At 42.5% G+C, this 10,846-nt stretch overlaps 1 pseudogene; it reads right to left on the reverse strand.

Annotated features, from left to right (window-relative positions):
* Positions 1-10,846, reverse strand: part of LOC119279366 — a 78,441-nt pseudogene that overhangs the window by 62,473 nt on the left and 5,122 nt on the right.

Here is a 10,846-nt window from a genome sequence, read left to right on the forward strand (position 1 = left end):
ACACTTAAACTCGGTTGGGTGGAAGAAATTCCTCGATGGCAAGAATCTTCGTGTTGGACAGGCCATCCTAATTACTATCAGGAACACCAACCGCCCAGGCTTGAGGAAGATGATTGTCTTCGATATCATCTAGAACTACATATGTGCGTGTGGCTATATCATCTAGAACTACATATGTGTGTGTGGCTATATCATCTAGAACTACATGTGTGTGTGGCTATATCATCTAGAACTACATATGATGATCGTCGTCGATGTCATCTAGAACTACATATGATGATGGCCGTTGATATGACCTTGTACTGCTTGAGGATGCATATATGTTGGCTATGCATGAAATTGTTATCTAGTACTCCCCTCATTCCAAATTACTCGTCGTGGTTTGAACTAAAACCACGACGAGTAATTTGGACCGAAGGGAGTACTACCGTACCTAGTAATGGTTTATGAATTTGATATCTACTAGCAGTACCTAGTATCTAGTATCTGAAAGGAGAACTGAAAGGGAAAGGGGTAATGGGAAAATGATGGAAGATATAGCAGTAGTGAGGGATGGCGAAATCGCTACAGCTAGTTAATAGTAGCGCGCTCACAAAAAGTGCTGCTGATATCGTCAACAGTAGTAGCGGGTTAGGGCCGCGCTACTACTATGATTTAGCTGTAGCGCCTTATTAGTAGTGCGGCCACCCGCGCTGCTGCTAGCCTTTTCCCTAGTAGTGTGATTATGTGGTTGCATTATTTGCCTGATTGTGTGTTTCTTTGGGCCCTATGTTTTTCTGTGCACTTGTCAAATCTATATGCGTTCTTATATAACTATTCTCTGCACTTTTCACTACTAGGAAATAGCTTATAGCTTCAATTGTGCATTACGGCTTAAATAAGAATCTCTGGAAAAAAATGTTGCACACTCGCATCTACATGTACCGCATTTTTTTCGTGCCATTCTTCTGAAGAATCTAAAGTTTCTGTACCTTTGTTTGTAATGCTGCAGGGTTCTCGTAGCGACGATGATGGCCGTCGAGAGGTTCGTGGACTGGACAGTGTCGTGGCTGCCGATGTACAGAGAAGCGAAGCTGCTTCTCATTCTCTACCTCTATCCGATGGTGGCGAGGCACAAGGACGACATCGACCGCTCCAGTTGGAGCTAAGGGCCAGAGCGAGGGACGTGACTGCGTCGCAACTCAAGGCGGCGGCTTCCGTCAGTCAGGTGTGGCTCTTCGAGGCTATCCAATGTGTTTCTTCGCAGATGCAAGCCGCGAGATTAGGCCGGGCAGGCGCCGCACATTGACGAGTGGTCCAATTTTCGGATCGGGCCATAACAACTTACGTAGGTAGTTGCTTATGTAACTGTGTGATAGAATGGAATTATACATGAGTTGCTGCTATAAGGAGGAACGTAGTTGCTTATGTAACTGTGCGATAGAATGAAATTATACATGAGTTGCCGCTACAATGAGGAACTGGAGAAGACACGATAACTGTGTGATAGAATGAATTTGGTTGATTTTATTTTTTTTAATTCCTAATAAGTTAGTAGTGGCGTGGGGATAAAATGGCGCGCTACTAGTATTTAGGATACTAGTAGCGTTGGGACTATATACACGCTACTACTATTTCATTAGTAGTAGCGCGGTTCATAATAGCAGTAGCACGGATTGAACCCTCACTGTTACTAACAAAGTTAGTAGTAGTGCAGGTTCGACCCACGGTACTACTAACTTTTAGCTGTAGCGCGATACTAGTAGCGCGAGTACCCGTGCTACTAGTATCCATTTTACCTGCACTGCCAGTAGCCTTTTCCCTAGTAGTGACTAAGCATTTTCAATAAGGTCTTCTACTCTTGACCCCCAAAGGAAAGAAAAGAAAAGAAAACTATTTACAGGGGAAGGCTCCCAACAAGTAAAAGAAGAACGAGAAATCTTTTTGGGTTTTCATTTTAATTACTACTACAAGCATGTAAATTAAACTAACTAATTTTTTTGGTTTTTCTTAATGTTTAACAAACACACAAGAAGAAATCTAGAAAAAAATAAATTAAACTAACATGGATAATACAATGAAAGAGTATGAGTGCCGACAACTAGAATAGTGTGTGAACATGAATGTAAAGTCAGTGAGAAATACGTACTCCCCCAAACTTAGGCTTTTGGCCTAAGTTGGTCTAATGCCAAGGATATCCTGGCTGATATCCGAAGTTATAACTGGGGTCGTACTGAGATGCAGCAGCCAATGCATCCTGAGATGCGGCATGTTGGCGAGCCGCCCCCGCTCTCCCCTCGTGTTGAGCTGCCTCCTCCCTGGTAACAACATATCTTCATTTTGCCTGGTACTAAAAAAGGGAAGGAGCAGGGAGAGTAACATGGACAGCGCGACGTTTATTAAAGATTAGTCGATACTGGAGGAATTGTTCATTCCTCAAAAGAAAACGATGTCTGACCATCGCGTCATAATCTAAATAAGTGGGAGGCAACTCAATATCACCCTCATGTGGAGATATAACAAGATAATTAGCAACACGGGTCGCATAAATTCTTCCAAATAAATCTCTAGACATACCATTATTATGCAACCTACGTGCAACTATTCCCCCAAGTTGTAATCTTTATTACCTAATACAGCACTCTTGAGGACGCAAAGATCAGGGACACACATGTGACATGCTTCATCTTTACCATTAATGCATCTACCAATGAAGAGAGCAAAATAATGTATAGCAGGAAAATGATGCTCCCTTTGGTAGCTTGTGCTATATCCCTAGATTCTCCCGCAGTGATAGTAGCAAGGAAGTCTTTATATTCAGATTTGTGGGGTTGATGAACAATGCCCCACTGCGGGAGTTTGCAAGCAGTAGTAAAATCTTCTAGGTCCATGGTGTAAGATTCATCATCAATATCAAACAGGACATTCTGAGAATTACGCGAAGATGTAAATTTAAATCTTCCCATGAATGAATCAGTCAATAGGTAGTATTGAGGACACTTATCTTGTTTGAAGTCCTCAAGATCGGCATTATGCACATATGCGTCAAATTCATTCTTGATGCCTGCATTAACCAAAAACTCTTCTGATGGCCACTCACAAGCCCGCACTTCGGCTTCCCTTGGTGGTTCATTGTCTTGCTCACGCATAGCACGCCTAGGTCCTCTCTGAGTTGAGGAACCTCCTTGGTACATTCTCCTGGACATATTTCTCTCCTGTGAAAAATTTCTGCAATTTTTAGTAACTTCAAAATAAAAGTGAATCAAACTAAACAACATTGATAGCAACTGCTCCCACAAGTGCCTAGAGCCTATATCATGCACTAGAATTACTTGGGACCTCATAAATTTGACATGCAAGCTCAAGAATAGGGTCACCTATGCAGCAAAAATTTACAATGAATAAAGCACTAGAAGAAAAACTAATTGGACCAATGGAGGAGTCACATACCAAGAAACATTCTCCCAAAGAAGTTTTGTGAAGGGAGCTTTGGGCAAGGAGATAAAAAATCACAGCAAAATGAGCTAGAACTCATGCTTGAGCTGGATGGGGATTTTTTTTGGGAGGAAGATGGAGTGTGTGGGTGCAGGAATAAGTGTAGGGGGGCCACCGTGGGCCCACGAGACAGGGGGCGCGCCCAGGGGGTGTGGGCGCGCCCTCCACCCTCGTGGCCAGGTTCTTGCCCCCCCTGCTGTGTTCTAAGTGCCTAAAATCCTCAAATATTCCATAAAAATCATACTAAATTTGCAGGGTATTTGGAGAACTTTTATTTTCGAGATATTTTTTTATTGCACGGATAATTCAGAATACAGACAGATAATACTATTTTTGCTTTATTTATTCTAAATAACAGAAAATAAAAAGAGGGTACAAAAGGTTGTGCCTTCTAGTTTCATCCATCCCATGATGATCAAAATGAATCCACTAACAAGGTTGATCAAGTCTTGTTAACAAACTCATTCCGAATAACACGGGACCGGAGAAATTCCGAATAACACTAGGTTACCTCAACGGGGATATGAACATCCCCAATAATAAGAATATCATATTTTTTCTTGACAGTAGGAAGAGGAAATTCAAAACCTCCAATATTGATAGTTGGAACTTTTCCAATAGAATTGATTCTATGAACTTGAGGTTGTTTCCTCGGAAAGTGTACCGTATGCTCATTACCATTAACATGAAAAGTGAAATTGCCTTTGTTGCAATCAATAACAGCCCCTGCAGTATTCAAAAAGGTTCTACCAAGGATAATCGACATACTATCGTCCTCAAGAATATCAAGAATAACAAAGTCTGTTAAGATAGTGACATTTGCAACCACAACAGGCACATCCTCACAAGTACCGACAAGTATAGCAGTTGATTTATCAGCCATTTGCAAAGATATTTCAGTATGTGTCAACTTATTCAATTCAAGTCTAAAATAGAAAAGAGAGAGGCATAACACTAACACCGACTCCAAGATCACATAAAGCAGTTTTAACATAGTTTCTTTTAATGGAGCATGGTATAGTTGTTACCCCTGGATCTCCAAGTTTCTTTGGTATTCCACCCTTAAAAGTGTAATTAGCAAGCATGGTGGAAATTTCAGCTTCCGATATCTTTCTTTTATTTGTAATGATATCCTTCATATATTTAGCATAAGGATTTAATTTAAGCATATCAGTTAGGCGCATACGTAAGAAGATAGGTCTAATCATTTTAGCAAAGCGCTCAAAATCATCATCATCCTTTGTCTTGGATGGTTTAGGAGGAAAAGTCATGGGTTTCTGAGCCCATGGTTCTCTTTCTTTACAGTGCTTCCTAGCAACAAAATCTTTTTTATCATAACATTGATTCTTTGATTGTGGGTTATCAAGATCAACAATAGGTTCAATCTCTACGTCATTATTATTGCTAGGTTGAGCATCAACATGAACATTATCATTAGGTTCATGTTCATCACCTGATTGTGTTTCTGCATCAGAAATAGAAATATCATTGGGATTCTCAGGTGTGTCTACAACTAGTTCACTAGAAGCATGCAAAGTCCTATCATTTTTCCTTTTCTTCTTTTTAGAAGGACTAGGTGCATCTAAATTATTTCTCTGAGAATCCTGCTCGATTCTCTTAGGGTGGCCGTCAGGACACAAAGGTTCCTGAGTCATTCTACCAGTTCTAGTAGCCACTCTAACAACAAAATCATGTTTATTATTTAATGCATCGAGCAAATCACTTTGAGATTTAAGTACTTGTTCTGCTTGAGTGGTAACCATAGAAGCATATTTGCTAATGAGTTTAAGTTCACCTTTAACTCTAGCTATATAATCACTCAAGCGTCCTATCTCGAAAGCATTATTCTTTAATTCTCTACCAACATAAGCATTAAAACTTTCTTGTCTAGCCATAAAATCATCAAATTCATCTAAACATTGGCTATGCAATTTAGTAGACGGGATTTCAACTTTATGATATCTATAGAGAGAATTTACCTTTACTACATGTGTTGGGTTATCAAGACAATGTGTTTATTCAACTGGAGGTAAATTCCTAACATCTTTAGCTTTTATACCTTTTTCTTTCATTGATTTCTTTGCCTCTTGCATATCTTCAGGACTGAGAAATAGAAAACTCCTCTTCTTCGGAGTTGGTTTAGGAGTAGGCTCAGGCGTTGGCTCAATTGGCTCAGGAATTGGCTCAGGAAGAGTGCAATTATTTTCATTAGTCAACATATTATTCAATAGTAGTTCAGCTTGGTCGACTGTTCTTTCCCTGAAAACACAACCAGCACAACTATCCAAGTAGTTCTTGGAAGCATCGGTTAGTCCACTATAAAAGATATCAAGTATTTTATTTTTCTTAAGAGGATGATCAGGCAAAGCATTAAGTAATCGAAGAAGCCTCTCCCAAGCTTGTGGGAGACTCTCTTCTTCGATTTGCACAAAATTATATATTTCCCACAAGGCAGCTTGTTTCTTATGAGCAGGGAAATATTTGGCAGCAAAGTAATAAATCATATCCTGGGGACTACGCACACAACCAAGATCAAGAGAATTAAACCAAGTTTTAGCATCACCCTTTAATGAGAATGGAAATATCTTAAGGATATAATAATAGCGAGACTTCTCATCATTAGTAAATAGGATGGTTATATCATTCAACTTGGTAAGATGCGCCACAATAGTTTCAGATTCATAGCCATAAAAAGGATCAGATTCAACCAAAGTAATTATCTCAGGATCAACATTTAATTCATAATCCTTATCAGTAACACAGATAGGTGAAGTAGCAAAAGCGGGGCACATTTCATTCTAGCATTAAGAGATTGTTGCTTCCATTTAGCTAATAACTTCTTAAGATCATATCTATCATTGCAAGCAAAAATAGCTCTAGCACTTCTTCATTCATAACATAACCCTCAGGAACAACATGCAATTCATAATTAGGGGGAGAACCTTCATCATCACTATCATCAATAATTTCATTCTCTCTAACCCTAGCAAGTTGTTCATCAAGATATTCACCTAATGGCACAGTAGTATCAAGCATAGAAGTAGTTTCATCATAAGTATCATGCATAGCAGAAGTGGCATCATCAATAACATGCGACATATCAGAATTCATAGTAGTAGCAGGTTTAGGTGTCGCAAGCTTACTCAAAACAGAAGGAGAATCTAGTGCAGAGCTAGATGGCAGTTCCTTACCTCCTCTCGTAGTTGAGGGAAAAATCTTAGTTCTTGCGTCTTTCAAGTTCTTCATAGTGATCAGCAGATATAAATCGCAAGTAACTCAAAGAGTAAAGCTATGCTCCCCGGCAACAGTGCCAGAAATTAGTATTGATAACCCACAAGTGTAGGGGATCGCAACAGCTTTCGAGGGTAGAGTATTCAACTCAAATTTATTGATTCGACACAAGGGGAGCCAAAGAATATTCTCAAGTATTAGCAGTTGAGTTGTCAATTCAACCATACTTGGATAACTTAGTATCTGCAGCAAAGTATTTAGTAGCAAAGTAGTATGATAGTAATGATAATAGTGGCAAAAAGTAAAGATAACAGTTTTGTAGTAGTTGTAACAGTAGCAATGGAAAAGTAAATAAGCGAAGCGCGATATGTGAAAAGCTCGTAGGCATTGGATCAGTGATGGATAAATATGTCGGATGCGATTCCTCATGTAATAGCTATAACATAGGGTGACACAGAACTAGCTCCAATTCATCAACGTAATGTAGGCATGTATTCCGAATATAGTCATACATGCTTATAGAAAAGAACTTGCATGACATCTTTTGTCCTACCCTCCCGTGGCAGCGAGGTCCTAGAGGAAACTAAGGGATATTAAAGCCTCCTTTTAATAGGGAACCAGACCAAAGCACTAGCACTTAGTGAATACATGAACTCCTCAAACTACGGTCATCACCGAGAAGTATCCCGATTATTGTCACTTCAGGGTTGTCAGATCATAACACATAATAGGCGACTATAGACTTGCAAGATAGGATCAAGAACTCACATATATTCATGAAAACATATTAGGTTCAGATCTGAAATCATGGCACTCGGGCCCTAGTGACAAGCATTAAGCATAGCAAAGTCATAGCAACATCAATCTCAGAACATAGTGGATACTAGGGATCAAACCCTAGCAAAACTAACTTGATTACATGGTAAATCTCATCCAACCCATCACCGTCCAGCAAGCCTACGATGGAATTACTCACGCACGACGGTGAGCATCATGGAATTGGTGATGGAGGATGGTTGATGATGACGACGGTGACGAATCCCCCTCTCCGGAGCCCCAAACGGACTCCAGATCAGCCCTCCCGAGAGAGATTAGGGCTTGGCGGCGGCTCCGTATCGTAAAACACGATGAAACTTTCTCTCTGGTTTTTTTCTCCATGAAACGGAATAAATAGAGTTGGAGTTGAGGTCGGTGGAGCTCTAGGGGGCCACGAGACAGCGGGCACGCCCAGGGGAGGGGGCGCGCCCTCCGCCCTCGTGGACAAGGTGTGGGCCCCCTGGCCTTGATTCCTTCGCCAGTATTTTTTATATTTTCCAAAAGTCATCTCCGTGGATTTTCAGGTCATTCCGAGAACTTTTGTTTTCTGCATAATAATAACACCATGGCAGTTCTGCTGAAAACAACGTCAGTCCGGGTTAGTTTCATTCAAATCATGCAAGTTAGAGTCCAAAAGAAGGACAAAAGTGTTTGGAAAAGTAGATACGTTGGAGACGTATCACCCTCCCCCCTTCAGAAAAAAAACAAAAGCCCCAGCCCCTGAACTGCTGACGCATGGAAGCCTTTTGGTTCCGGTTTGTGGCACAAACCGGGACAAAAGGCCCGCTTGCCTAGGCAAATGACAGCGGCCAGGTGGAGCCCCATCTGTCCCAGTTCCTGGGCGAACCGGTACTAAAGGTATTGGGCTTTAGTACTGACCCTTTGGTCCCGGTTCGGCAAGCGGGACAAATGGGCCACATGAACTTGGACAAATGGGGCTTTTTCTACTAGTGAGAGTATAGGTGTGACCGAACCATGTTCCCAAACAACATTATATGGTGTACCGCCCCGCAGCGTTGCGGGTATCCAGTACCAATGGGGACGCCACCACCCTACGCGCAGCGGTGACACTTTCCTCGACGCGGGCACAGTCGTCATTGCGGTGGCTGAGCCATCTCTCTCTGTCTAGTCTGCCATCGTAAATGGTTACCACTTCTTTGTGCGCCCTCCCGCTATGGTGTCTGGTTTTGTCAAATGCAAAATTACCTTCACTCACCGGTTTACCACGGCGCTGTAGATTGTACCGTTCGACTCATGAGAGAGAGTACGGGAATGTTACTGAGGTCAAGATCGTCTAGCACCCATGAGTGTGGAGCATTCGCGCCGCCCGAACGAAGACCCCGGTGGACACTGGTGAACGAGGCCATGGTGGGTGCCAGATCCTGAGGTCGGTGACATAGCTGGGCTGCTGGCTTTTTTCCTTGGGAGGCGGCGCCTCGAGGACAGCCCACCACGCTGTTCCGTAAGAGTGTTGGGAAACACATTGACGGAACAGGGTAGCGAGGGACTACGGTGAAGTCAACCTCATCACGGGTGATTGCGATATTAATTGATCCGGCGGTGAGAGCATGAGCTGTCGCGGCGGTGAGGATGACCTCGGACGACTCGGATGCTGTGAGGACTGAGGAGGATCTTGTCGGGCCTCCAGCAGCGGCATGTCGAAGATGACTGGGACAGGTGACACATCTAGTAAAGATGTTGTGATGTGTTTCTTGGTGAATCCGTATGTGATTATTCATGAAATGTATGAAGTAATGTTGTTTGTTATTAGCTGCTCCAAACACTACACGTGAGGACACATGAGGAAAGGGCATGAAGAGGTCGTGATGCACGGCCATGCATGGGGACCAAACCCTATACGGTGCTCCACGACGTACGTCACCGTCGTCCTCTTGTCAGTTGAGCCGACGACAATGGTCCACCATGGAATCGGATGAGTGAGGTCTTTTTCTCCTTTTCAGATTCTGAAACCTTCCACTTTCTATAAAAATGAACTTATTCTTACTTGTTACTCCAATGTTTGAACCAGTGCCGTCTAATTTATATAGTCAATAATAGATGTTGCCCCTCATTTCCCCCTATTTTTGATCACACAATTCAGTTCAAATTGATTTTAGGTGTATCTTGCCAAATTGACCTAGTAAATTCAAGCTCAGGTCTGTACTCACATATGTAGCAACAATTGTAAATTCAGAATAAATAAATAAAATATACTTGCAGCAAATTAGAATAAATTTCACTATTTTCTCTCACAATTTTGATTCATAATTGGCGACATTACAATTAAAAACCACGAGACAAGTTATTGCACAACAAAATAGGTCACTTGTCAGCTTCACACTAGTAGAAAACATGGCTATTGTTCGGGCCTGGCCAGCCAATTAGTCCCGGTTCTTCATGAACTGGGACCCATGGGGGGATTAGACCCGGTTCATGAGCCCAGGGGCCGGCCCGGAGCCTCGTGGGCATTGGTCCCGGTTCGTCTGGACCCATTTGTCTTGGTTCTAGGCACGGACCGGGACCAATAGACCTTGCTCCTGGCCCATAGCCATTGGTACCGGTTCATTCCTTGAACCGGCGTAGAAGGGGGGGCTTTAGTCCCGGTACGTGCCACGAACCGGGACAAATAAATTGCCTATATATACCCATCGCTGCGACAGAGCACTCCAAAGTGCTCTGTTTTTTCAAGCCGGCGAGGGGAGGGCAGTTGGGTGCTCTAGTTCACATCTTATGCACATGAGGTGTTTGATGAAATGCCCGAGCCACACTAGTTAAGTTTTCTCCTCTCGAAGCTCGACCTCAGAGCTCCTATTTTCCCGAGATTTGTCTAGATTTAGCGGTCCGTCACGCCCCGTCCCCGTTTTCACCGCCGTTGATCGCCCATGCCGATCTCGTCGTGGGCACCACCGTGGTGAGCCTCTTGTTCTTATCTTCGTTCCGATACTTTTTCTGATTTTCTTACTTTAGATAGATATTTGTCTGGTTTGCTTACTTTTGACACACATAATTATATATAATGCACGCAGATGAACCGGCAATGGATGTATGGTGACAGACACACCTCCGAGTATATTAAGGGCGTTCATAATTTTCTCGAAGTGGCGAGGCAAACAAGCAGAATGGTTTTATGTGTTGTCCATGCACTAAATGTGGGAATATGAAGTCTTACTCTGACCGGAAAATCCTTCACACCCACCTGCTTTACAAGGGTTTCATGCCACACTATAATGTTTGGACGAGGCCCGGAGAAATAGGGGTTATGATGGAAGACTACGAAGAAGAAGAGGACGATGACAACTATGTGCCCCCTGAATACGGTGATGCT

The sequence above is a fragment of the Triticum dicoccoides genome, chromosome 3B (assembly GCF_002162155.2).
Source record: "Triticum dicoccoides isolate Atlit2015 ecotype Zavitan chromosome 3B, WEW_v2.0, whole genome shotgun sequence".
Taxonomy (NCBI): Eukaryota; Viridiplantae; Streptophyta; class Magnoliopsida; order Poales; family Poaceae; genus Triticum; species Triticum dicoccoides.